Genomic DNA, 22,740 nt, shown 5'->3' with positions numbered 1-22,740 from the left:
GTTGAAATACAGTCATATGCAAGTTGTTTAAGTCTGGTTACAGTGATTTTGGCATGTCTGTTACCAGCACAGTGAAAACACTTTCTGAAAACAGGATTTTAAATAACTTCTGTATCTACAGGTAAGAGTTTCTAGCCTCAAAGCTGCTTCAACATATATAAGTGCATCAGTTCTACAAGCTGTGCACAGAAGCAGGAGATTATTCCAGTCCTGATTTGTAGGAGTTTAATACTTGTACTGTGCTACAGTCACTTCATCAAGCATTGTCTCTGCTGCTCCTTCCTTCTACCACTTTTCCCCTGTTCCAGCATGGGTCCCTCCTACAGAGGACAGTCCTCCATGAACTTTTCCAATGTCAGTCCTTCCAATGGGCTACCACTCCAGCATGGGTCCCCTGCAGGGTCACATGTCCTGCCAGCAAACCTGTTCCAGCATGGGCTCCTCTCTTCCCAAGGCTACAGGTCTTGACAGGGCCGTGTTCCAGTGTGGGCTTCTCACGGGGTCACAGACTCCTTCGGGCATCCACCTGCTTTGGTGTGGGGTCCTCCATGTGGACTGCAGATGAATCTCTGCTCTACCATGGACCTTCATGGGCTGCAGGGGGGCAGCTTGTCTCACCATGATCTGCACCATGGGCTGTATGGGAATCTCTGCATCTCCTCCCCCTCCTTCTCCACTGACCTCAGTGTCTGAACAGGTGTTCCTCTCAAATATTCTTACTCCTCTCTCCACTCCTGTTCCTGTTCCCCCCACAGCAGGTTTTTTTTTTTCCCTCTTCTTAAATCTGTTACCTCAGAAGCCCTACCACCGTGGCTGATGGGCTTGGCCTTGGCCAGCTGCAGATCTGTCCTGGAGCCATCTGGCGCTGGCTCTGTTGGACGTGAGGGAAGTTTCTGGCAGTTTCTCACAGAAGCCACCTCTGTAGTGCCCTCACTACCAAAACCTTGCCATGCAAACTCAGTACATATTCTTAAGTCACTAACGTTTTCCCCCTGAAAAATCAGTACATGATCTTAGCAATGCTTTGAGAACAAAGCATTCATTTCTTCCTATTTGAAACAAGTGATGATTGGCTTTTACTGTGGCTTGGTAAAGATTAGAACTGAATTTAAGTTTCATCACTCACTATGTAGACTTTAGTTTTTCATTAAGAATAGTAACAAACTTGGCATATTTGGTTTATGGTATGTATAGACATAGATGAGGAACAGCTTGTACCAGCAGTGTCCACACAGATCCTTCCTAGCACTGCACACTATCCACGTTCTTCTGGCTAGATAAGTGCTTTGGTTTATTGATTCAGTAGCCAGTTTCCTTTTAAGCAGCAGCTGAAGAAGAATGTGAGAATTTCACTTCAGCAGAATGCCACTTCCAGAGCTGTGCATTGAAAATAAGACTGGCATGTGTCACAGTATATTGTGCATGCTGAAACAAAAATGGTAATGGAAAGCACAGTTTTGGTGAGACTAGGTTGTATGTGACATGACATTTGTCAGTTAAATTACTACTAATGAGGACTAACTCAGATGGAATATTAAACAAGTTCTGCAAGAGCTGTGACTAACATGAACAGGTCTGCTGAAACAGACTTGAACAGACCGAAAAAGAATAGAACCTTTTGAATCCAACGTCTTTGTAGGAGCCTAAAGTATTCTATTTGTTTACATCTTTAATGACATCCAATAAACAGCCTCCCATCCAACTTTACAGAAGCAATGATCCTGGCTCCACTGTTAGTAGCCATCAGCATGCTTGACCAGTGATGTCGTTTTTGTTTGTGGTTAGTGATCTTCTTTTCCTCCATTTTTCTTTCAACGTTTTGTATTTTTTCTCCTTTGTGCTCTCTGCAAAGATCACAGAAGAATCGTTAGGCTCCTCTGTCAATAGTAAGGCAAGAAAACAGTCCTAACGGGTCTGTGCTGATCAGTTACTGTTGATAGACAACAGGAAGACTACCTTGTGCTTTTCAAAGTTCCCTCTTATGTTCTGTGCTTTCATTAGAAAATACTTACTTTAGATGCTGTGCTCTGCCTATAAGAGTTGTTGATGCACACACCTGAGAGAGCATGTGAACACCGTAGATCTACAGTAAGTGCTGACCTTCTAGTGCATATCATTTTCAAAGTTACTAGAACTGAAATAGAGTGGGGCACCTAAGGACACAGTTGCATTTGACCTCCATTGCCTTGAAGAAAAACACAAACACTACACTCTGCTTTACTGTTGGCAGTTCTACGAAGTTCCAGACAAATAGTTATGGTTTGTGCTTACCAGGGTCCTAACTTAAATGCTAGCTATTTTTATTGCTGAGACTGACTTCAGACTGTGGTTTCATCCTGAGTTAAAATTGTGAATCAAATGTATTTAAATCTTGCTTTGCAAAGGAGGGGAAAAAACTCTCACTGTGCTGTAGGTACACTTTGATATTGTTGAATCGCACAGTAATTTGTTCAGTTTTTTACACTGAAGCTTTAGGCTCCACTTGAAGTAACCCTTTGGTAGGTAAAGATAAAACATGGTTTATTTTACCAATGAAGAATGTTTACTTCAGGCATCAAATATGCTAAACTAGTAGTGTCATTGCCTCTTCCACTATAAAGACTTGAGGGTTTTAAGTGTTTCAGCTAAGACAAATTAACACTCATCACAATCATTTCAGACACTGACTGGTTACTCACTACCCAGTGTTATGTATCACTAGTCCTTTTCTTACCCAGCTCCATCTCATATAATTTAGTCCTTTCCTTTGGGTTCGGCACACTGTAATTTACTCTAAGACTGTGAAGTCTTAGAGTAAGGCTGTTGCCTGGGAGGTTTCCCATGAAGAGTGCCATTATCTGACAGGAGATGTGTAGATACAGTTAAGTCAAAGGTTTACCTGAGAATTTTTGTAGTTAGTAGAGATGGGACTAGAAGGACTAGAAAGACTAGAAGGAATATTAAGTCACCCTCTTCATTTTCTTTCTAGACAGGTGCTGGTAATAACACCAACTCTTTGCTGTTTATGCATTTAATTAATAATAAATATACCAGTGTTTGTTTACTTCTTAATGGGGATGCAGATTTAAGAGAATTTCAGGTTGTTTTCACACATAAGGTTGTTTTCCAAACACCAGGTGGCAGGTATGTCCAAAATATTCTCCAGTCCCAACAGCAGTTTAATTATTAGGATTTTGGAAGATCTGTGATATATTTGGTTGATCTCATTTTCTTTGAGATATGATCATCTGATTAGACAACTTGTATTTGTTTCTGTAGAGATGACCAAATTATCTCTTGCATGTTATGAAACTGTTTGGCAGCCTTGTCAACAAATCAAGTATGATGTGCCAGGAAGCAAAAAAAAAGTGTTTGTTTACAAATTTTGTTCAAGGAAAGCAGCTTTCAAAATGCAAATCTTAGGAGTTGTTTTTAGATTTGTTTGTTGTGTTTGTTTTTTTGTTTTTTCTTTTTCAGGCCAAGATTGTGTGACAATAACATAACTTAGGCAGTCTACTGGACTCCATGCTTTGCTTGCACTCAATTGCTTGTACTTCAATTGCAGGTCCAAAATGGCAAGATTTTCCTCAAGTAAAAGTAATTAATCTTTTAAACTTAGTGTTAATAAAGGCAATAAGCTTCTTTGACTAATTAATGCTTAATGAATACTATGAATGAACCTTTGGCTTCCAAGTGTGTTGAAACTTCTAATTTTCCTGAATATAGCAGGGAAGAACAGCTTAAGTAAGGGAAAGAAAAGAGAATTAGGATGGTAGAAAAGAATAGCAACAATGAAAGATTCCTGTTATATATGATATATTTGGCTGGGATTTATTTAACATTCATTTATGATATATTTATACTATTTCCATTTTAAAATATTTTAAGCTAGAACATGAAATCATGTAAGTTTCTAGTGAAACAGTCTTGCCTATACAATAGCCAGTAAACATCCAAAATTAAAATTTACATTTAGATTTTTGTAGGAAAACCCTCAAGAATGCCAGGTGATTAGGCCATAAAAAGAAGTAATTAGCATTGCAATATGCAGTATTTGTCCTACTAGCCCCCTAATAATTACTATACTTTGTAAGGTGTTCATTTGTTAAACGAGAGGCTGGCCCTTCCTATTCCCACAGTTGTTGGGAATTCTGTACTTTAGGACAGAAACAAATTTCACCTGATCTACTGGCTTCTGCTTTTCTAATACTTTCACCTCAAGTGTTCAACATCTTTTTTCTTCGATGTCTTACATCTGCCATGTCTGGCAGATTTCATGTTTTTTTCAGTCTACAAATCAGCTTTATTTCAAATAGCACATTTTATTTAACCTCTGATCTAGAATGTTAATAAAATGCATGGGTTTTATTTTAACAGGCTTTTAAGTTTCTCAGTGAAACATTCTGTTATCTTTAATCTTAGGATCAAGAAACAGGACATATGACTAAGAAAGGTCTTCCTCACTCGCTGAATTAAGCAGACAGAATTGCACCTCAGTTTAAATTACTCCAAACAATAGATCATAGAATCATTTCACAGTTAAATCATAGTTTCTAAGCTTGCATCTTTAAGCACTACCATGCTGGGTAAATATAAGTATTTAAAGTGGTAAAACCAACAAGGTTTATGTCTCCCTGAATGTAACAAGGGTGACTACTTTTGGACTCAAAATTTGGAGAATGAATAGTGCTGCACCATTGTATTCTTCCATGCACTAAGTCTGTTGAATGTAGCAGGACCCGCATGTGGCAAGAATTAATCCAGGTAATTTTTGTTTTAATTACTTTCCTGATTAAAGTGATAACTGTGTCCCACCTAAAGTTCCATTCCGGTCCTAAGCCACCTGAACTCTGAGTAGGTGATAAGGAGAATGTTGAGAAGTTAGGTTTGAGGAGCTTGCATTTAACTTTTGGTGTTATTTCCTGGTTTCTGTATGGAAGTTTATGCAGTTGTTGAAGCGTTTTCTTGGTAAGCTAAATATTCCCAAGGAAAACTGAACCTGCATCACAGAGTTTTAGAAGTTCTTAACCATGAGATCATGAGAGTATTCCAGCGCTGCTGCCCACAGTGAGCTGTGACAGTCAGCTCTGCGACTTCTCTAGGATCGGAGAGGGAACAGGTGAAGGAAAACTATAACCTCGGTTAGCAATGAGGGCATTGGAAAAAACAAATGGAGTGCTTTTTTTCAAGATGAGTAAAGCCACCATCTCAGAAAAGGGTTATATCCTTAGTAAATAAAATGTCTAAATTAGATGAAATTGTTTTCCCGTTACCTTCAGAAGTTACACAACTTTTTAGTGATTGTAGAATAAATGTATATATTGGACAAATTAGAACTGATTTTTTTCCTTCTTGCTACAGGTTAAGCAGGATTAAACCAGACAGACTGAATTCCAGCACCCTACTACATAGTGTTTAAAGTGATCAAAGCATCCACTGCTTTGCAAAGCTTTGTAGTTGCTCTGAATCTTCCTTTTATAGTCCTTATCAGCAACAGCCAGGAGTTGCAGTGTTAGATGAGCATGGGCATTGCCCTGGATTATGACTAAACATTGTGGGCAATATCAGAGGGCAAAACTGATTTGATATGCACTCAACTGCCAGGCCTGCAGGTCACCATGCTCCTCTCAGGTGCATCTCATCATTGATCAGTCTGCTAGTCCTGTGTCTTGATAGATTCATTCTACATTATTTAACAGTCAGGAGTCTACAATTTCAAATAGCAAACACAGCCTAGATGAATTTGAAATAAACTGTGTTTGGAGTCGTGCCTATTTTTTTATCAATAAACAAGAAATGAGTCCTAGTCCTTGTGCATTTGCTGAGAATAGAGAAGATATATTTCTAAGACTGTGATTTCTTTCTAGTATCCTTTTCCCCCTCAAGAATAAAAGGCAGAAACAAAGTAATTACTTTTTTGGAACAGGCTGGCACACTGTAAGTATTTTAAAACGGATATGCAGTAAAACTTTTCATGGATTCATTGTTTGAAAAGAGCTTCCTCATATTTTAATCTGATCTCCTGTGGTACTAAATGCTTGCAAGTGCCCTGCCTCTGCATTTGGAGCTGGAAATGCTCAGTACTTCACTAAATAGACCTTACCTTCAATCCTTGTGAAGTGAGTGGGTTTCCATCAGACCTCTGGTGAATGATGATAAAAAATCAGTGAATGAAGAAACCATATTTTAATAGTTGAAGGGTCACTTAGTAATGTTTTATATTTCTTGATAGTTAAGACTTTACAGCATTTCTTTACAGGTATTAAGCTAAGGCTTTTGGACATCTGAAAATATCGTATGCATAAATTTAAACAAACCCCTTCTTCAATTTGCTACTGCATGCCCTCTTGTTGACTTTGCAGTAAAATTATTTCCTTGTTGCACATTTTGTACATTTGCCCAAAGATTTGCCCTTCATAAGTTCCATCACTCTCCTCAGTTCTATGCTACAGCTCCTCCAGCACTCAAAAAAAGACTAGAGAGAAATTATCTGTAAGACATAAAGCAACTTATAACTTGTTTTTTCTGCTACTGTTACTTCCTGAGCTTTATTTGACACTGATGCTGTAGAGTGCAAGCTTCAGTCTTACATAAATCTAGAGACAGTTTGTGTGACAACTCTGAACCTATTTTGTGATAATCTAACAGCTGTCCACATTCAAGCATGTTGAACTTGGTTAGTGGCCAATAAATACCCGTGTCACTTCTCTGTGGTCTTGTGTAAAAATAACCCAAAAAACCAAAACCCCGTGGCTGAACCTCTATCATAGTGTCCCTTATACAAAAACTAAAATTTGCTGACCTACTGTATTTTAATAATAATAACAACATTTTGTAAACACCATCTGATGCTAAATCATTGATGTTTTGCATCAGATGCTTGTTATCATTACAGCTTTGGTTGGAATTTCTGTCTAAAAAACTCCACCACCACATAAATCAACTCAGGTACTTGGGTTCATTCTGATCTCTTTACTGCTCCAAAGTCATACTTGTTTGAGGACTGACTGTGGTTTACTCTACTTGGATTAGAATTGCATCCAAAGTAACTTCAGTAAAGACACTTTGTAATTGAGAAGCAGAACTGGATTTGAAATAACATTCTCATGATCAAAGATTCCAAGAAGCTTTTGTAGTAATTGGAGAATAACAACTATATAAAATGTGTTTGCTTCTCATATTTAAATGAAGCATAAAGATAAAATGCATGAGAGGCATATTAAATGAACACACAGATACTTAATCTGATAAGACCAAAGCAATTGAGTGGGATTTTAATTTAGGCATTTGATTGACTTTGTAAAAAAAAAAAGTTTTTGAAGTAATGCTGGCTTTGTTCCATAATATCTGAGAGGTTCACTCAGTTGTGGATTGCTCCACTGGGCTATTCCCTTCCCTGATGATATATTATTATTTATATTGTATCCTGAGACTACTGCACATGTAAAATGCACAGGCAGAGTTCCAGGCCTGAAGGCCTGCAATCTGAACAGGCAATATAGGATGAGTGGTATAATAAATTGCAGTTCTTTACTTCCGCTGTAAGCAATGTCTTTCAGCTCCAAAATTATACCCTTCATCCACTCTGATTTGAAGAAGTACTCCGTACAGTTCTCATCCTGTATTAGTATTCCAGGAAGTACTTGCAATGGTTCTTATGATTTTGAAAAATGAGAGCTGGAAATAAGACTTGAGCATAATTTTTCTGAAACTCTCCCATTAGCATCAAAAAGGCTTTAATCTGAGGTATGGAGTGGGTATAGAGTTGTTTGGTACAGAACTAAGTAGCCTTAGGAAGAAAGGTTAAGAATAAAATCTCTAAGCATCTTGCTTCATTACTTTGACAAAATAGGCCTGTAGCTGCCATTTTTGAATGCAGAACAAAACCCCCAAATACTGCTTCACAGAAGTTTGCACTGACAAGTGGGTCTTATTTAAGACGAGGATACCCAGCCTGCCCTGAGCTCTGACACAAACAACAACTATTTGAACATCTCAGGAAAGGCCAAGAGTACGACAGAGAGAAGGAAAAAAACATCAAAGATCATCTATGGTCCACAGTTACCAGTTTGGTTCTTCTGCCATAATGAAGCTCTCTGCCATGAGGGGACTGAAGCTTTCTTAGCAGTAGAATGAACTTCCACAAGTCAGACTCATAAACTTCAGTGTTTCTCACTTCACCTTGAAGGTCTGTTTCGTTGGGTTTCTTTAGTGTAAACACAAGCCATTTTTTTAAAATGCTTCATTAAAGCAAAAACTGTTCTGTCATCTCTTCCTCATCCTGCTGAGAAGCAATATGGAATAACAAATGCATTTGAGACAAATCCCTCTCTATAACAGAGTTAGCTAGTCCTACCTGAATCAAACTGCTTTGGGAAAAATTATATGAGCAGCACTTCCTTGGTCTCCATCCTTCAGACTCTTCCCCATACTTGTTTCTGTGTGAGGGAATAATGTTGATATATATTTTGATTTTGTCCCTAAATATATGCTATTATATGCTACTGAAGGGAAATCTAATTATTTCTGCTTAAAATAATTGTTGCTTAAAACACCATTACATCAAAAAGTCTGCTTTTATTTCCCTTGTTTCAAACAATTATGTAGTTTGCTTCTACTGGCTTTATGTGTGAATTCAGACAGTCCTGAAAGTGAGAAATAATACACTGGATGCAAAATGAGGCAGTGTAAAAGCAGCTTTACATCCTATTACCAATAATTCTGCTTTGCCACATTTCATCTTTTCTTCTTCTATGCCTCTTCTGAGAGAACATGCCCAAAGTTATTTCACAGATTTGTGTTGGCTGTCTCAGCTCTAACTTGAAAAGTTATTTTTTCAAGGGTTGCAGTGGTTGCTCATTTTGGATGGCCAGTTACCCTCACTTGGTAGTTTCTGCCCACATGGTAATAAAGTTCTTGCTTTCCTGAAGAAGTCCATTCCTTATATACTGGGGGAAAATAAAAAAAACCCTGGCATTTATGCTTTTCTTCCCTTAAAACGTCAGGTTATGATCAGTACTTCAGCAGCAGCTTCATAAACTGAGCCTTCCCCCAAGCAACAGTGAGACCCTTCAAGAAGAGGGTAGATGGCATCTTTCACAGTCCTTCCTTCAATTTCCATGTCTGTATAAATCACAATGCTCAGTTATCTGCTCATGTCCAGATGTGATTTTGGAGTACGTGGGACAAAGGCATATGAACGAAGGAGAGCAAAGCCTGCTCTACCAGTGTTCAGAACAGCTGATCTTGCACTTTCTTTGACCACTGCTTTCACTAACAAATTATGATTAAGAGGCAGAAGAGTAATCCTGCCAGTGTGAGCTTGGGTTCCCTCTGGAGATTTCCTGATGAGTAGGCAGAGTTGTTTTGGAAGACAGAGAATGTGTTTTACTGGTTTTCAACATGACAATTTGACTTCTTCAGAGAAGCTTTCATTTCTTGCATGAAGTAATATATCCACCCCACAGAAACTGCACAGCGTCACCTGAGTCCAATTTATTTCACTATTTACACCGAAGTTAATTTGAAGTAATGTATTTTATCTTTTCTACTCTAGATAGGAAAACCACTGGATTAAAACAAACACCATTATATCTGATTTTGCTAAGTCAGGTCTATCACTGGTAGGGGAAAAATCCAAGTTGCAATTTTAAATGTTCCTTTAAACGTTCTTCCTGATCATACCTGAAGGCAATTTTCTGGAAAAAGACAGGGTATCACTCTCATTGCACAGGACACAGTAACTCTGTGTAAGAGAAAGGAGTTTCAGAAAGGCAGAGGTAACACTGGTATGTAATGTGGATTAGAATTTGACATTGAAAACCATTTCCCAAAGACAATTCATTAATTCTGCCAACTACAGTGTCCCTTAGTTATGCAAATGACCAAGTGGAGCAGCAATTACCTGCCTGTGATGGATGCAAGTTTTTCCACCACTGCTAACTTACATTTTTGAGAAGGTACCTGCTGCGCCTCTAGGCACCAGGTCTCCTCAGAGTCATTTTAATAATCTTTGTGCATGAAAAAGAAGTTTATTTAAATGTAGTCCTGGAACCTGGAATGATTAATTCATCCATTCATGAAAAGCATTCCGTAAGCTGATGGCAAAACACATACAGGAACAGCCGTTCTAGTAAAAGTTTACATCAATTTGCTATTTTTCTTCCCTCACTGTCTCAGATCTTATATGTTGCCATGCTATCACCGGACTTTCTGCTACTGCTGTGCTTTTCCTGACTGGAAACCATAGCAGAACATATTCTTGCAAGAATGCAGCCCCAAGGAAAAAGTAGTGTTATTTTTAACATTTTCTCTCTAGTAGTCACCATTCATAACTTACAACATATACTGTGAAAAGACTGAGAAAACCATTGATTGATTTAAATCTGTCTTATTTTTGACTAAAGGCAAAAACTTCACACACTGGTGCTTAATCATACTTCGCATCATGTACAAGCATGCAGTTTTCCATACAAATTCCATAAAGTGTTTAATCTGCTATTGCAAAAATACTTATTTGCATACAATCACACCCTGCTGTGGTTTTAAATGTTTTCTGAGAATACATTTTGAACCTATTATCTTAACCTCACTGCCTTTCTACCCACATACAGACTAACAGACATGCAAACCCTTTAATTTTTATTCAGGCCTGACTGTAATTAAGTTGAAGTGCATTCATTCTTTAAAACTATAGGACTCAGCTTATTCCATAAGTATCGCTGGCGAATACACTTTTGTTAAGTTGCTGGGCTATAGCAGGGTCTTCAGCTTACAAATAAAAGTTTTTATTACAGGAGAAAACAGTGATGGGCAGTTGTGGGTGTTCCTGTAGTCTGAATTGTTTGTTCATGCCATGCGTGCCAGATGTTGAACAGAAGCAGTCAGCCACAAACAACACTATTTTATCTTTCAAAAATCTTAACCCAAGTACTAAGAAGCACCAACCCTAGTTAAAGACATCAGGGTGAAGAATATCTTATCACTGACTTTCTTGTTGCAGACAGGTTTGATACAGATGCAGAGAATGCATACCTGCACAATCACATGGCAGCACATACTATACTAAGTATACTCTTCCCCATCTGACAAATGAATTATATGTCATTTGTTTAAAGAAGACATTGGAAGTAATAAACTCAAAAACTGTAAGCATAGATGACAGTACCATTTACTATCTCCTGCTATAGCTGCACTCTGACAATCAGCTCCTCTTCTTGACATATTTTTACAAAGTATGTTAATGACTACTGTCAAACCACTGGACAGAAAATACCATAGCTGACTCGTGCTTGCTTTATGCCAAATCCAAAGTGTCTTTATCCCCACTATGTTCTTGCATTGAGTTTTAATATGTAATAGTTAACCCAGACCAAATATATTCCACTTCTGTCATCAATATGCCATATGAAATAATGTACAGTTGGGGCACAAGCATGTGGTAAGAACCCACCTTAAGAAGCCAGAAACATGTAGGTTGCAATGGGCCTCAGGAAGCCACCTAGGACAGCCTACGGCTCAAACTGGGGCCAGTCAGCGCAGATTGCTCAGGACCATGTCTAGTCAAACTTAGAGTATCTCCCCAGAAGGAGAGAGGACCTCTTTGGGAAACTTCTTACAATATTTGACTACCTTCACGACAGAAAGAAAGACAGAAAGAGAGAGAGACTGTACCTAAGCAGAATTTACCATGTTTTAACATTTGTTCATTGCCTCTCAGCCTGTCACTGTGCACCTCTGAGAAGAATCTGGCTCGGTTTTCCATGCAAACGACAGCAATAAGATCTTCCCTTATCCACCTCCTTGAGGCTGAATAATATCAGTTCTCTCAGTCTTCTCTGATACACCATTTTTCCAGAACTCTGATCATCTTGGTGTCTCTCTCCTATACTAGCTGCAAAATGGCCATACTGTATCAGACTACACAAGTATCTCTAACTCACTTCTGAATGTAATGACCAGGACTAAAGAGTCAGGAAGAGAGTATAAAGAATAGGTTGGGTATAGAGCAATCCTTCTCGATAGATATTCACTTTTCAGTAAATCATTGACTAGGGAAAAGTAGAACCAAAGGCCACTGTATTCCATTCAACTTACTAGCTGCCAATACACTGCTTCTGAGTTTATTTCCTTTTTTGAAAGTAATTGACAGTTTTAGCTTCTACAATTCTGGAAGCAGTGAGCTTCATACTTCAGTTTTGCAGCATCTGAAAAAAAAGACTACCTTTTGGTTGTTTTAAACCTATTCTCTGTTATTTCTCCTGTATGCCCACTTAACTGGAAAAAGTGAATGAGAGCTCCTTACCTTCTCTCCACAAGACACCATTTTATACAATTCAATCATCTTCCCTCAGTTGCCCAAGCATTGTCACTTTTTTCTTTTTCAAACTGAAAACTCCAAGTCTTGGTAGTCATGTTTCAAACAGAAGCAATTCTCTATGTTTTGTATTCTTTTCTACCTTTACCACTCTTTCTGACCTGGAAAACCAGAGCTTAACGTTATTCTCTAGATGTAGCCATACCACCAGTATACACAAAGTTGTCTCAACATTTTCTGCTCCATTCTGTCTTTCTTTTTTAATAATTCCTAGTGTTTTTGAGTTGGAACTGAATTACCTATAGAGACTCTAAGAATTCATTCCTTAGCAATAACAGCATACATAGAACTTACCACTAGGCACATATAATTAAGACTGATCTTGCCTATATCCATCACTTTATGGTTATTGAGACTGAATTTCCACTTCTAGTTTAACACCCATGCTGTTCAGCACAATGAGATCCTTTTGAAACTCTTTGCTGTCAGCTTCATAGGGCACTACTGCACAGAATTTTGCATCAGCAGCAAACTGTGCTGCTTCCTTTACTCAGTCTCTTTCCAAGACCGTTTCTGAGTATGCTAACTAGTGCAGGTCCCAGCATGAATCCCTGCAGGAGTCCAATCTAACTCTCCCACAGTGTAAAAAATGAGTATTTATTGCTACCCACTTAACCCTTCTCTTTCAGCTAGTTACTAATTCATGAGACACGCTTCCTCCCCAACCTATGACAGTTTATGTTATTTAGCAGCACTGTCAAGGGACTGTGCCAAAGGCTCTTTTGAAATCACTACAATGAATGTATCACCCTGGCTTATCAGTTTGTTGATTTCAGCAAAGAACTTCATAATTATGACAAAGCTTCTCTATCTACAAAAACCCATGTTGATTTTTCTGCAGTCTGACGTATTTGTCTGTATGCTGAAGCCTCACCCCAGCTCTGTCACTGATTTGCTTGTGTAACCTGAAACAAGTCTCTCACCAAAAAGAGGACTCAGATGCTGAAGATGAACACTTGTGAGCCTTCAATCCAAAATTACTGTCTTAAAAATTCTCACAGAGTTGCTTTCCAGCTATGGAGCTGCCTACATTCCATAAATTCTTATTTCAGTAAGGTTCCTGAAACATCTCTGACCGCTTTCACATGTACCTCCCAGCAAGTAAATTCTGCTCCTAAAAGTCCATCCCAGACAGTCAATAAAACAATTTCAGTGGATAGGATTAACAAAGTTGTAATAACTGTATGATGGTTATAGCACACCCCAAGTGTGCAGGGAAAATATTAATTTATAAGTTCACACACTGAGGATGAAACGAAACCCAGGTCCCCCACATGCTGAATTTTGGGTTTTTAATCACCAAATTATAAGAAAATGACAGGCTGGTTTCTCCTAGTCTTAAATATTCATCTCCTGTATAAAGGGGGCCCTCTTAGGCATCTAACAAAAAAGAGTTCACTGCATTCCAGGTAGAGGAGGCAGCTCCTTCCAACTCTGTTAGTTCTGAGGATGTTGAGAGACACACTTTAAAGTTTTGCAGCTGTACTTGCCTGCCTGTTCTGCCTCTGCACTGAACTACCTCTCATGTAGCTGTGTTGGCAAAATGGACTATTTGTCAATGTCCTGGTTATGAACTCACAGTGTGGACTTAACTGAACATTCCCAAATTAGCACTGTTGTGGCTGAGGTAAAGGTGCATAGTCCACCTGCAAGTTTTCCAATAGCAGTCATAATACTGACTCATAGGACACAACTGACACAAGGCCAGCATCCAACAAGATTATTTATCACTAACCCCTAGTCACTGTGACTTCAGTCATATAAATGTCATTTCACAATGAGAAGTTTAGCCGGCTTCTTTTTCAGAGTGGATCCCAAATGATCCTGTTCCTCCACTTCCTTCTGCCATGTACTGTATAGGAAACCTGGACAGAGAACTAGTTGTGATTGACTTCACCCATCACCAAGGTTCTCCAATATTAACTGCCACAAGTACAAGCAGTGTAGTATTGCTCGTATATACCTCCATACTTCCTCGGAAGTAAAGTGAAACTACATTTCTTGTCTTGAAAAAGAAGCACAGAAAAAATTCCACTAATGCTAATGAAGGATCAACTAACACAATGACAAATGACCTAAGAATACCGAAGTAGTTATTCACTAAATGAATAAGGCAAAGGGCACTTGCTGCATGCAGAGATTTAAAATAACCAGCTGTTTTCTTCTGTGAGAGGTATCTGTTCTTTGTCCTGAATGCAAAAATAGAAAAATGGTAGGTTATGATAGGCTACTTAATTCTATCACACTTGGTGCCCACAAGGGAGTCAAAACCACAGCTGCACAAGCTGCCCAATATTTAAGTTTGCTATTGTGACAATGCTCTTTGAACACTGTTTTGTACATAGTACATAGTCAAGTGTGCACAGTTCCGAAGCCCTGAAACTCTGAAATACAAAGGGGTGAAGTAAGGTCATAGCAGCAGTCTTCACCTGGAAAAGAAATGCTGTCAGCTGAAGTCAGATCTTGAATGTTACTGCAACACACTGGATTTTTTTTTGCATTTAATTAGATTTACGACCCACTTGGTTATTACAGGCTAGTTGGAAACAGACGTGTGTACATTCTACAGTCAACACATAGATGCTCCTCCACGGAAACAGTCATTGAGAACTTACAGGACTTGCATGCTACAGCCTTTGTTAGGAAAATGAAACCAGCTCAATTTGGTTACGTAGAACATTCATCTGTGAGAAGAACTGAATGAGTACTTCTGAGGCCCAAAAAGCAGCTTCACTTGCAATGATGTTTTTCAGGCTTTGAATATTCAAATGGTAAAGCACCAAATATCTAATATCTCAAAGAGTAAATTACACAGTATCTCAGATAGCAAGCTCAGTCTAAAACGAGGTCAGAAAAAATACCTAAGTTTAAAATCATTGTATTATCTTTAAAAGTCTACTAACTGACTGTCACAAGAAGTACCCTGTCTTCCACAGAATATTACTTGAAGCTCATAGATGCTCTAACAATATCAGTGGTGTATTTGTATAAGGAAGACAATTTATACAACTGAAGAAAAACAGATTACAATACAAATAGCCATCTGAAGAATTCCTGAATGACCAGATCTGCTTGACTTTTTTCTGACTACCACAGGAATAAGAGCAGAAAGTCTGTCATATTACAGCAATAATTTCAGGAAAAAAATCACTATGTGAATTAAAATGTCCAGCTGCAAAACACATTTATTTACTGTTGAACTTTTTTTCCACTTTTAACTGAAATCACAACTAATGATGACAATGCTCAATGAAGCAGTGAACTGGTTATAATGATTAGCTTAGTCTTGCACTTCTTCTGAAAGAAATACTATTAACTGTGCTGGGGAGGTGTGCTTTCTTAAGTGCAGGATCAGGCTATAAGTAGCTGCTGTATGGCCCTTACCGTATGCAAGAGGTTTGTTTGGTTGTGAAAACAAAAATTTCTTGATCTGATATACAAAGTGTTATTCTACTTATGCCACACGAGGGGACAAAGAATATAACATGACTGGATTGACACTCCCTTCCATGAAGAACTTCCTCCTGATGTCCAATCCGAACCTTTCCTGGTGCACCTTGAGGCCATTTCCTCTTGTCCTGTTGCTGGTTGCCTGGGAGAAGAGCCAACCGCCACCTGGCTACAACCTTCTCTCAGGCAGTTGCAAAGCGTGATAAGGTCACCCCTGAGCCTCCTTTTCTCCAGTTTAAACAATCCCATCTCTCTCAGTTGTTCCTTGTAGGGCTTGTGCTCTAGACCCTTCACCAGCTTCACTGCCCTTCTCTGGACATGTTTCAGCACCTCAATGTCTTTCTTGTAGTGAGGGGCCCAAAACCGGACACAGGACTCGAGGTGTGGCCTCACCAGTGCTGAGTACAGGGGAAAAATCTGCTGTTAAAATGTTGTATGTGACCGGACTGCACTCTTGCTTACACAATTGAATACTGCCTAAATCAACATAGGTCATAGGCAAAAGCACTTCACCTGCAGACTTCAAATTTCATGATAGAACCCACCACAACATGTTGGTATCATCTTGTAAGAATCCAGAAACTGGAACAACAGGGGTCAATGAACCAACACGGAAATACATTATGGCAGTGCAATGAGCATTTCTGGAAACAGAAGCTACAATATTTCTAATGCAGTTGAATTTTACTTCATCTTCAAAGACTAAGAATCTTTCCAAAATATTTATATGACCTAATTTTTAAATAAAAAGGAGGTGTTAAACCCTGAAAATTTTCATTTGGGGTGAAAGTTTTATTATTAATAAAGGAGAAAATTCCAAAGAGCACTAAAATTTAAGACCTTTAAAATGACCATTCAACTTGGTAAATCAGTTATGAATCAAGAGAACGATGAAATGCATGATTACTTCTGTTGCCTCAAAAAGCCATGCTTTTAGCACACCTAGTAGCCACTGTAAAAGACCATATAAAAAATGCTCAAGCAAACAAAGTGAAAGGTTTAGTTACTAATATAATAATTTTACAAATTTTAACTATGGGCTAACCACTTATGGAAAAGCTTTAAAAGTAGCAGCAGCATCTAATTTCTAAAAAGAGAGAATGTGAGCCATAGTGAAACAACAGAGGAAGTCTTTGACTTCAAAGTTGATGTAAAGAAAATTTAGCAAGATCTAAAAGATGCCACCAAAGGACTTCAAGAGATATAAGTTCATAATTTGCAGAAGTCTGTAGGCAGCCATGTAATCTTTGAAAGACTAGTAATTTATGTGGGATCTGTGATAGTCTCAGTTTGGGATGACAAAAATGATTGTAGTTACGAGCAGCAACCAGTATGTCACAGATCCAAAACATCTACGAAGTGAGAAAGAGAAGGAACAACAATGTGACAGTCAGAAATTCTCAGCAGGAATGCAACACAGCAAGGTCTTAAGAAGCCAGAAAATCCCCTGGAGAAAGATACATAACAGCCACAAAACGCAGCAGAGTTCCAGTATCTAAATACTGAATTGTCTGTCAGTAAGTCTGGGTAAGGTGGATAAGGTAACACTCAGGTAAGCAGTAAGGATGATCAATTTCACACATGAACAAAACCAGCACCTCACCTTTGATGAAGACATTGAACTTGACTGTCAGAGATGTTCTGCTGTCCAAATTTAACACAAAATTTAAGTGCAGCCATTCACATGAACTGGTGAAGGTATAGTGAAAGCTCAAGGGGGAGAAAAATAAATGACCCAAAAGAAGAACCATGTCAAAATTTTGTTCCTTGCTCATCCAGACACTGCTGAAACGACTACAGAAAAATTGCAAGGTACCATTCTTAGTTGAATGTGGACTCGCAGATTGGGATCAACAACTGAATCTGAACACACTTTAAGGCCAGCCCTGTGACCTGAAGGTCAAAAGGAATCCTGCAGATGTTTGTCCTAAGAGCAGCTTATTGTTTTATAGCACATCGGTGTATTACGTTTATGGCATATGAGCACATATGGTACCTTAGATGACAGAGTTTGCTACACAACTTCACCTATTACATGACTCAGTTGCAGGAAAATCCCATTTGCTCTGCTTTATCCATCCAGCTCTCTGAGTGCTGACTCACATGCACAGAAGCCAACAGCTGCAATGGTACAAATGCTAAACCACAGTTGTGCGCTCTCTCATGGAATCACAGAATATGCCAAGTTGGAAGGGATCCAAAAGAATCATCACGTCCAGCTCCTGGTCCTGCACAGGACCATCCCCAAGAATCACACCATGTGCCTGAGAGCATTGTCCAAATGGTTCTTGAACTGTGTCAAGCTTGGTGCTGTGACCACTTCCCTGGGGAGCCTGTTCCAGTGTTCAACCACCCTCTGGGTAAAGAACCATTTTCTAATATCCAACCTAAACCTCCCTGACACGACTTCAGGTCATTCTCTCAGGTCCTGTCACTGGTCACCACAGAGAAGAGATCAGTGTCTGTCCCTCCTCTTCCCCTCAGGAGGAAGTTGTAGACTGCAATGAGGTCTCCCCTCAGTCTCCAGGCCGAAGAGAACAAGTGCCCCCCCTCTTCCTTCTAGATATTATCACCTTTCTAGCATGTACATCTGAAGAAAATCTCTGCACAGATTTCAGCTTTTCCAGCTCTCACACTATCTATAGATTAAATGTGTGATGGGGCAGTGGAGTACTGTTATCCGTTTGCTTCTGACACTTCTGCTACAAAGCAGTAACTGTCCAGGGAAGGGAAGAAAGTGAGCAACTCTGAGGGTAAGATTCTCCATTCTCCCTGTCATGAGATAACTGAAACACAGTCAAAACAGGAGTTGCACAACCCCTGAGAAAGTCAGATACACAGACAGACCTGTTCTGTGAAGCAATTCAGTGCAAGGCATTGTTTGACAAAAAGGTCAGAAGTTAGATCAAGGCCAGAGAAGCTGAATAATAAGAGGAAAACACGTAACATAATACAAGACAAAGCCGAGAGTTTTGTGCAGGCTGCTGGCTGCTCTAACTGCGAGTAATGTGTTTGTGTGTCGAGACAAAAACTACATATTCAAGATTAACTGTAGATCATAAATGTTTTGGGCTGTAAACAGGGAACAGACACGGTGATGTGCAGGTAAGTGAACAAACGCGGGGTTTTTTTGCACTGGCTAACAGCAGTGTTAAGCATTTCCACAAACCTGCACAACACGCAGGTGTGGCATCTCCTCCCGTTCTTCTTGTTTCCCACATTAATTCTGCTGTATCTTTGTTTCTAATGCGCACCGTGCCCACCTCTGCTTTCCGTCGCACGTAGTGCAACCTCACGAACACAGCGCAGCTCCGACGGCTGCAGGTGAGGAGCTACCGTGGCAGCGAGTGCAATAACAGAGGTGACACCGAGCACAACAAAACTTACATGGAACCAAGCCAATCCGAGCCAACGCTTCTCAGAGCTGTGCGCGGAATTGCAGCTTTAATTCTTTATTTTCTTTTAACCTGGGGAAGCAGTAAGACTCGCTCTGTGGCTGCTTCCCTCCCCGCGGCCCCGGCGTCGCTCCCGGCGCAGCCCCCAAGCCAGCGCGGCCGCCGCCCCGCCCGCCCCGCGGCTCCGCGGGCGCTGCCCCGGAAGGCGATCGCGCCGCGCTCCGGAAGCGGAGCCGGGCAGGGTCCGGCCCAGAGCGCGGCCCTGTCGCTGCCGCGCTCGGAGGCGCAGCCGTGCCCCAGCCCGACGCGGGGCCGCCGTCTCGCCCGTCATAGGCGGCCCGGCCCGGCGGCCAGCGCGGGGCTCATGGCCAAGGTGGGTGCTGGTCCTTGCCTCCTCTCCCGGCTCCTTCCCGCGGGGTGCCCGGCCGGCTCCGCTGCCGCCCCCTCCCAGCGGAGCCTCCCGGGCCCGGGAGCAAGCCCTTGTCTCGCCTCCTCCCGTGGGAGCCAGGGCTGGGATGTGCCCGGCGGTAGGACCTGCTCCTACCGGGTCCGGGTGCGGGAGGTGGGTGGGGGCGGGGCCCCCACGGGCACGGGGGGCTGCGGCCGGGGGTTGTTTGTGGGCGGGGAAGGCCGGGGGGCGGAGGGGGGATCGGCGCCTTGCTCTGAGGCTGGGGCTGGAGCGGCGGTGGACGAGCAGAGTGTGAGTTTAAAAACAAAAGAGGAGGCGATAAAGTTGTCCCGGCGGTGGCTGTGCCGGAGGCAGGTCTGGCACGGGGAGCGGTCCCGGCTGCCTGACCTGCCGCCTTCTTGGCGTGTCTGACGGTCGTGTCTCATCCCGTGTGACCTGTCAAGCGCTCGCACCTTCCCCCAGGTCAGCTGCGTCTGTCACATGCCTCCTGAGACAACCGCGTTTGCTGTTCCAAATCGCCGAGCAAGCCCAGGGGCTTTAGAGGTGCAAGCCTTGAGACTAATTGAGAGCTCTGGCGGGTCAGTGGGTTGGGACCAGCAGACAGTCTACCAGGGGAAGGGGGTCCTCCAGGCTCTTCAAAGTGGTGCTGTGTGTATGAATGAAAGTTATACCTACCTCACTGCCTCGTCATTTTAAACTTCCCTTCCTGACATATCCCTAGACATGAATGCACCAAGGATAGATCTGAAGAGTTGCAGAGGTGTCTCAGTACTCATTTGACTCGATTCTCCATCTAAACTTAATTTTTTCTTTAACGAAAGCATGTGTTCTTATCTTCCACGTTTTCCTGCGTCTTCCTGCATCTTGTTCAAAGTTAACGCATAGGATGTGATAATCATCGTTAGAAATCACTAGGAGTGTTGTTGGACTGTGAGTTGAAATTAATACTATTATTACAATGAATACACACTGTAGAAATCAGGGTTGATTTTAAAATCTTGCCAGCTGTGTTTTGGTATTAATAATATTTTTAGCAAGTGTTTAATTTGAGACTTTTTTGAATAGTCCTTGGTTGTTTTTTTTTTAGCTTAAAGCCCTAGTGACAAAGCAAGATTTAGTGTAATGAGCAAAAAAGTTCTCTGAATAAGTATTTTTTATCTTTCTTTTAGTGGTGTTAATGTTAGCAGTAACTGCGTATGCTGAATCTGTCATTAAATCTGTTCTGCTAGTTCTGCAATATATTTATATTTAGGGTAATGAAAAACTACTTTTCTAACATTTATTGCTCTGTTAAAAATGGCTTGGTGTTAAGATATATGGGTTTAGATCCAATAAGCATTCTGTTATCTTGTTAAAGTCAGCAGAACTGCCAGGGAAATTCATTGTCTGTTTTCCTTGGTTAGCAAGTGCATTTGAACAGCACATCCATCTATGCCTGCTTGAAAAGAAACTTGTAGCAGTATAAATCACCAGGTCAGGCCCAAAAACTGCTAACTCCATTCCAAAGGGAAAGAAATTAAGAATTTTATTCCTTGAGTGAGATGCCCTATTTACTTCTGTGTCAAGAATGCTTTGGAAATGTTTGTTGAAACAATACACCAGCAGTTGTATGAATATCTGGTTAAAGGGGTTTCCAGGGTTTTACTCACTTTCTAGTTCAGTGTGTTGTCTCAAATGTTGGTGGTGAATTGTAGTTGAGATAAATTGTTCTCACTTCTGTGTAATTTTTACAGGCAGAGTACTTTGGAACACTTTTTCATCCTACAAGAAATTTCTGTTGAAGAGAAGACCAGTTGTCTTAAATTGCTGCAATGGGCAAGTGGTAATTTGTGGAAGACTCTAGCTTTGTGAGGGGAAAAAAAAGTTTCATAAACTGGAAAAATATAAGACATGGTACTTGGGAAGACTGGTTTGCAGATACATGCATCTGATTCTGCACTTCAGTTCTTGAACTGTAATGTTGATATGCCTTATCTTTTGAATTGATATAATTGTTTCTTTTCTTTGGGAACTGGATGAACATAAACAGATATATTTACTTCCTATGGAAGCAGTTCTCTGCTAAATCTAATGATCCAGTAATAAATTCTATTATTAGGAAGTTAGCAAGATTATTGCTAACAGTCTGTACTCCTACTTAGGATAATTCACTGTTAAAAAGTTAGCTTGAAAGTACTTACATCCGTATTTGTTAGGTGTCTGATTCTGAATGCATTGAGATTAATTTTGTTCACTTCTGTGACCACTGGGACTTGTAGTTTAAGCAAAACAATTTCTTGAATAATGGATGGAATTCATTATTCCATGTTCATTATTCCTGAGTAGAGCGGTTTGTAAAATCGCTTTAATCACCAGAACTATTGTTTAAATTCCTTGTAAATACTAAAATATTGTTAAGTTTACATTTGGCATGGCTGCAGTGGTTTTATTTCGTATATGTTGTTCCTGTGCAAATATCTGAGGTGATTTAATCAGTGATGTTTAAAAGAATATCTGGTCAAACTATCATTAAGTTAGAATAAGTAATGTTCTGCCTTTGTTTTATTAAACATGAAGGGTGAAATTAGTTAATGTAGTGAACTGGCCTCTCTTCCTGCAGCTTGTGTCCAAGTGGACTGTGGCTGCCTAGGTTTCCGAAAAAATTGGAATAATCTTAGGAACGAATTGATTAAAATAATCATGTTCAGATGTGCAGGCAAGTTTAGATTTAAAATGTGGTGGTGTATGAGTGCGTTTCCACAGCATCACAAACTGATCAAAATTGTACCTCCTGCATTCCCAGCCTCTTTCCTTCTTTTCGTTCCTTGTGCCAGTAAGGATTGCACTGGGAGCTGGTTCAGGAAGCTGAACTGCCTGAAAATGAGCAACTTTTTTTTTTTTTTCATGGTAGAGTTAGTTTTTAGTTGAGTCAGCACCCTGAACCGACTCAACCTGCAGTTGCATACCTGTCAGTGGCTATGTGAGTGAAGAGGTGGGATCCCAGAGAGGAAGGGAACAGTGGCACTTCATAGGCCTGCATCTGTCAGGATGATGGTGCAGGACTCCAGCCTGTGACCTGCTCCTGCTTTGCATCAGTGTACAGCTGGTGTAGATCAGCTCCACCATTGAAAAACATGGTCCTGTTTGCTTCC

The 22,740-nt window shown here is 40.3% G+C and overlaps 1 protein-coding gene and 1 long non-coding RNA gene across 3 annotated transcripts in view; one reads left to right on the top strand and one right to left on the bottom strand.

The window, feature by feature from the left end:
- On the bottom strand, positions 1-19,321 carry LOC113952759. The gene is made up of 4 exons (XR_003529650.1): positions 19,193-19,321; positions 8,336-8,417; positions 6,083-6,121; positions 1-1,844 (listed from the first exon to the last, which is right to left on the bottom strand). It is a non-coding gene; the product is annotated as an uncharacterized LOC113952759 (long non-coding RNA).
- FRS2 (fibroblast growth factor receptor substrate 2) overlaps positions 18,890-22,740 on the top strand; it is a 53,003-nt gene continuing 49,152 nt past the window's right edge. Inside the window, exon 1 of one of the 2 annotated variants that reach the window (XM_027655150.1) lies at positions 18,890-18,910. The gene's annotated coding sequence lies outside the window, so the exon portion shown is untranslated. Of the gene's footprint in view, positions 18,911-19,453; positions 19,574-22,740 lie in introns of those variants that run through there. The other variant, XM_027655131.1, reaches the window with a different exon arrangement.

This window comes from Corapipo altera, unplaced genomic scaffold, assembly GCF_003945725.1.
Source record: "Corapipo altera isolate COAL_440 unplaced genomic scaffold, ASM394572v1 1, whole genome shotgun sequence".
In the NCBI taxonomy this organism is placed as follows: Eukaryota; Metazoa; Chordata; class Aves; order Passeriformes; family Pipridae; genus Corapipo; species Corapipo altera.
Note: the sequence above shows the minus strand (reverse complement) of the source record. Positions and strands in the feature narration are given on the sequence as shown.